The following is a 6,069-nucleotide window of genomic DNA, read 5'->3' on the forward strand; positions in this document are numbered from 1 at the left end:
CGTAAGTGTCGATTACCGAACGCAATGCAAAACGAGGGAGACCACTGAAGATTTCGCCCAGAATAAAACGAGTATACTTTTAAATTAGTGGCAGTTTGGCCAAATATAAGTTAATAACGGTGGGTAAAAACGTCGGGATAGTTTGTATACACTTCCAATCAGTTCAAGACAGCAGCCTTATCTGAAGCACATACATGTCACGCGAGATCTCACACGGGAACACGAGAGCGCGTGAAGGCCTGCAGCGCTGTTTTTTTTCTGTTTTTTTTTCTGGTTCTGTTTTTTGACAAGACTTACATGGAATTAATCCACGGCTGATAATTTCTGTGGCCACAGCGTCCCAGAAGTTGTTTATGTCCACATGACCATCATAATTGTCAGGTGGACTTGGGATTTCACTCACTGTTAAAACAATAGTTTGTTATTCATAGCTAAATTACTAAAAACACACTCTGAACAGAACAGTTGAGGTAGTGCTATTCAAGGCCATGATGGCCACATGATGTTACACTCACTGAAATTCAGAGAAAGAAGAGGTGCTGTACAAACAATGAAGCTAAAATATTTGAAGTAACAGCTTATTGAACTCACCTGGCATATTGAAAACGCCTTTCTTGTGAAGATCCATCACAACAACTGCTGGGCTGTATCCACATGACACACAACTGTAGGTGTAGTCATGGTTGGTGAGGGCTTCAAAATGAAGGTACGCCTGAAGAATTCTCTCCTTGTTTGGAAAGGACACCTTTTCTGTTATTTCTATTATTTCTATGACTTTGCTGATAGCTGTATGGGTCTGGAAAATGATGAGAAACAGGAGTATTCCAATGTTATAACATTTCAAAATATAAGTTCTATATTTTGTTAAAGTTGCATCTTCAATCACCATTTGTTTAACAGTAATGATCTGTACTAAATAAATTATAATAAAGGAGGAATAAGCAAGGATTAAATATATAATAATATTATTTATTATTGTCATATAAGTTTAGAAGTTGGGTCACTAAGAAAGGATGTAAAAAAAAATAAAATCTATCACATAATATAGAAAATCAATGAACCTTTCAGCGAGCACAATATGTTATTGAATTATATGCCCTCACCTGAAGTGCATTCCTGACCATCAGGCACAAGTGCAGAGACAGGATGATGTGGTCATCGAAATTGTGGATACCCTCCTCCCACTCCTGGTATCTGTAAATCAAGCCACAGCTCAGGCATGATTTCCTGTATGTTGATATTCCTAAAAACACAGTCCAAACAAAGATCATGGTTATTGCTTGCATGTCATTTGAGATTAGTAGAACTATTTTTATGTTTCTCATGTACATACAAATGATGTAACCCAATAACTGATAGGAATACAATACCATAGAAAGATCTGTGATGGTACCAACCTTCAACTACACCTGTGCTTGTCAGGATCTTGCCTTTTGACGTTATCAGTTGTTCACAAAGTGTGTTTCCACATTTTACACACTTTGTTTCTCTAGGGATAAGGTGCTTAGGAAAGCTGTCCGTTGTTCTCCCCTCCCTCGACTGCTCTATGAGAGCCTGGGGCAAATCTGCAGGGAGCTTTTTGTTGGTGAGGAGGTAATTCAGCATCCTTGCAATTTGTCTGTCATCTGGTGGACTCACTTGTCCTCTTTAGACTCACTTGCATTTTGATCTGTGTTGGTCTGTGTTGGAACGGGTTTCTCTGCCTCTGTGCTCCTCACTTTCCTAAATAGCTCCCTCTTTGTGACGAACAGCAACAGCTTTGTGTATGCAAGACTTTCTCGGTTTAGAGCAGGGACAATGCCAGTTGTTTTGCTTTGTGTCATATGACACAATCACTCTTCCCAACCTACTATAATAACTTATCTTTGTTTCATAAACAGAGATATAAAATTTGGATGGTGGACCACCCACAGTCAGGTGTACAGACAGAGGCACACCCTCTGCATCAGCATTTTGTTGCTGACGCAAGAGGCTGGCTTTACGCTCTTCACCAAACCATTTATTGTCGACCATTGTTGCCAAGGCCTCATCAGTTAGTGTCACGGTTTGACCATCAGTGCGTGGGCAATACAATAAAGACTGTATGTGGTGGCACTCAAAAGGCAACATCCCACTTCTTCGAGCAAAGTCGGCGTTCAGACGACACTGGTCAACCTCGCACGTGATCTTCTGTGTTGGCCCCCAAGTATTCTTGATGACATGTATGGGTGTTGCTGGACCACAAAAAGATTTTTCAACTGCAAACACACCATGTTTACCATCAACACACTGACAGACCAAAAACCTGTCCTTCGTCACTGTCTCAAAATGGTGGCTGTGCTTTCTCCTGCAGTGTGTTTTGAAGTTTTTTTTGTTTAACTTCACCTTGCAATGAGGACAAGTGAATGTCTTTTGTTGATAAGTTGTTTCAGTAGCGGAATACTCTGTAAGGGCCAGTGGATGCTGTGTGGGGGCCTCTGGATGCTGAGCCGGGGCCAATGGGTGCAGTTTGGGGACCACAGTGGGCTGTGCGGGGGCCACAGCGGGCTGCGAGGGGGCCTCTGGATGCTGAGTGAAGGCCAGTGGATGCTGTGTGGGGGCCTCTGGATGCTGAGCCGGGGCCAATGGGTGCAGTTTGGGGACCCCAGCGGGCTGTGAGGGGGCCTTTGTTGTTTCTTTGGGGGCTCCAGCATGCTCCTCCACTTGGTGTATTTGTAAATGCCTTATAAATTGCAATCTATTTATAACTGTTGCTGCACAATAGCAGCAATGAAAGTGTGTTGCCGTCCGACAACTTAAGCCACACTTGATTATTGTGAATTCTGTAAGAAAGGAATGAAGGGAACATGATTCATATTTGTAAACAAATACTACTGTAATTAATTAATTTGTGTAATATGTAAGAAAAGCACCTTTGTGTTTGACTGAGGAATGGCCTTCTATATGGTTATCAACCATAGGTTTTGCACCCTTGTATTTACAAAAGGGACAGTGGAAAAGTTTCGGAAAAGTAAGTCTCGGAAAAGTAAAACACAATGCGAGCAGCACCCCTATCCCTAGTGTTTCTAGTCATACAAGTAACTATGGTCACAGCAAAATCAGTGGCCAAACAAACGGACCTGACCCAATCTCTGGGGTAGATTTGACAGACACCACACAATAGAGTACACAGAAGAGCACGGGGTGGCTGATCAAGGGCAATCACAGCCTCGAGTGCTACAAAAGGCGAAGGATTTATAGGGAGCCAGTGCCGTTGTAGTGACTGCTGCTTGGTTGAACTGCCGACCGCCGCACCAATCACGGTCCACGGATCTCCGACCAGGTAGTGGGAGGGGCCGGAGCCGACGGGCCAATCCCCGACGGGAGGCCACACATCCTCTTTGCATATTGATACCTTCACACAGACAGTATAGGAATAGTGACAGCCGTAACAGTAATAACTATCACAAAAACATAACAAAACACTAACAAATGAATCGGACATATATATTAAACTAAAACTCCGAAAAATACAGGTTTATATCATTTCCCCCCCAAAACTATAATATTTTGTCCCGACTATAACTTGTTTTAAACCTGCTTTACCGTATTCTTGAAATATAATAACTGGTTTATATCATTTTTCCCGAAAAGTATAATATTCCTCCCCCCACACTGCAAAAAAGTAAATACATACAGCATAACTTATTTTAAAATGAAATGATGTTAATTCCTTCTTTGTCTGTCACAAATATTGCAAAGTAGCAAGTTAAAACACAACAAAACACCTTGCTTACCTCCATTTTGCCAGCTGTACTGCCTCTTCTGTCCTGTACTGCTTCGTCTCCGTCAGACACGTCCTCTTCTTCAGGGGTTGTGCGCGATTTCCGCCACCAGATGGCGCCCGCGCAGTGGGCGGAGTCAAACGTTTAACTCCGCCCACGTTGAGCCACGCCCCGATCTGCGTACTGCAGCCAGGGCTACTTGGGTTCGTTCGGTGGTCCGTTGCGTCGACATCCGTCGCTGCCGGAGTTGGTGTGTCTGTACTATCAGCTGGCGAGTTTGACGGCGCGTATAGCCCCGTTCACATACGTCGCTTTCTCGCTGAATTCTACTCGCTGGTAAAAAAGTTCTCTGTGGAACTCTCTGTTGACGTCATCTGTCAATCATCTCTATTCTACTTCCCGATTGGTACTCGCTTCACTCGCATCGCAGAAAGTTACATTATTTTATCTACGTCCCCGCCCACATCGCATCGCCTGTCCTGGCCACATTCATTGACAGCTGTCGCTCAGAGATGGGCGAGTGGCGACGTATGTGAACGAGGCTTTAGTCAAAACCAAAACACCAAGGAAGGCTGAGGAATAGTCACCCACTTATATTAATAATAATAATAATAATAATAATAATAATAATAATAATAATAGTCATAATAACCTAATAGTATAGGCTCAGCACTGTGTTTTAGTCATGTTTGTTCTCATCTTTTCTTGAATGCTTAAACTCCTCAACCCCATTTAGTATGTCAACATTTGGATCAGAACCTGCAGTTTGTAAGAAATTGGTCAGGAAACTATATGTCATATTTTAGTTCTCAAAATTCTCCAAATTGATGCTTTACAATGAAATTATTCAAAATATGATTAGCATTTTTCTTTATATCATAAGGAAGATAGAATTTATGTTTATGAATTTATGTATACAGTAGATAGAACCTATTCAGAGGGAAATTAAGCTTCTCAGAAGAATTGCCGCTTATCAATTAATCAATCATCGATCGATAAGATGAAACAACTATCGATTAATGAATTACTGGATAATTTGCATCCCTAGTTACAACCATCCTGCAACACCTTCACTGGCTCCCAATAAAGCAGCATATCCACTTCAAGATCCTCCTCATCATCTACAAAGCTCTCAATAATCTGATCAATAAAATGTAGTATTATTATTGTTGTTATCATTACTATTGGATTAGAATTGGGTGATAATGTTTTGCTACATGCTTTACAACCAGTCAAACCAAAAAAGGGAACAGTAAACAAAAGCAATAGGAAACAAGAAGAACTACTAGAAAACAGTCAACTGAAAGAGTTAGTTTTATTAAAAATACTTGTGTCCCCCCCACCTCTGAAATGAAAATTTGGTCCTTGATCTCACCTCTGTAGCTGCCCTCTGCAGGTCATCTGGTGTGCCCGGGTCTTGGCCAGCTGCTGAGGTACACTTCCATGTTCTCCACAGAGTAGGGAGGGAGTCTCTGAACAGCCCCTGAACAGTTAAGTGAAACATCAAGTTTGAACATGACAAGTTACATTGAAAGGCTGATCAAGTATCATCCATGTGAACATATTATTGCTAATATTCATGAAAGTCCCATGATGTGCACATTTGAGTGTTTTTTTAAAGGGCCCATATTATGAAAAACAGGTTTTCTCTGGTCTCTACACCTATAAACTGGTCCTCCCTGAGCCTGTCAACTCCCAGGATGAGGAAAACAAGCGACTCCTGCATGGTCTCTGCAGTCTACCCACTGGTAAAACGGCGCTCCTACAGGCTGTTCAGAATCAGCTCCTGTTGTTACGTAACAAAAGGAGTCATTTGCATAGGCCGAACTCAGCCCGACAGCACAGAAGGAGAGCAGCCCAACAGCGCGGACGGAGAGCAGCCCGACAGCACGGCAGCCCAACAACATGGACGGAAATCAGCCCGACAGCGCGGACGGAGAGCGTAGACAGAGAATGCAGCCCGAGATCGCGGACGAGAGCGTGGACCGGCATCACAGAGACTTACCGCTTGTGGCGCTGGGTGATCCGGCTGGTCCTCTGTGAATAAATCCCGGTGCAGGTGAAGCTGGACACAATCCTCCCTGTCTCACGCGCTCTGGTGTGTCTTCACTGCTGCCTCCAGTCGGACGGAACCCAGGGGCACGTGTCCGACAGAGCGCCTAGCACAACGGTCCGGGTCTGGTATCTTGCGTTTCATTTTTAATGACATGTGCCGGCTACGGTCCGTGTTAACTTCTATGTGTGTGCTAACCACTTCACATCGGGCTGCTATGGGATCCAGCAACTTCACCTGAGCCACATAGGCGAGCCATAGCGATACATCCAC

The sequence above is a fragment of the Eutrigla gurnardus genome (genome assembly GCF_963514095.1).
Source record: "Eutrigla gurnardus genome assembly, chromosome: 19".
Lineage (NCBI taxonomy): Eukaryota > Metazoa > Chordata > Actinopteri > Perciformes > Triglidae > Eutrigla > Eutrigla gurnardus.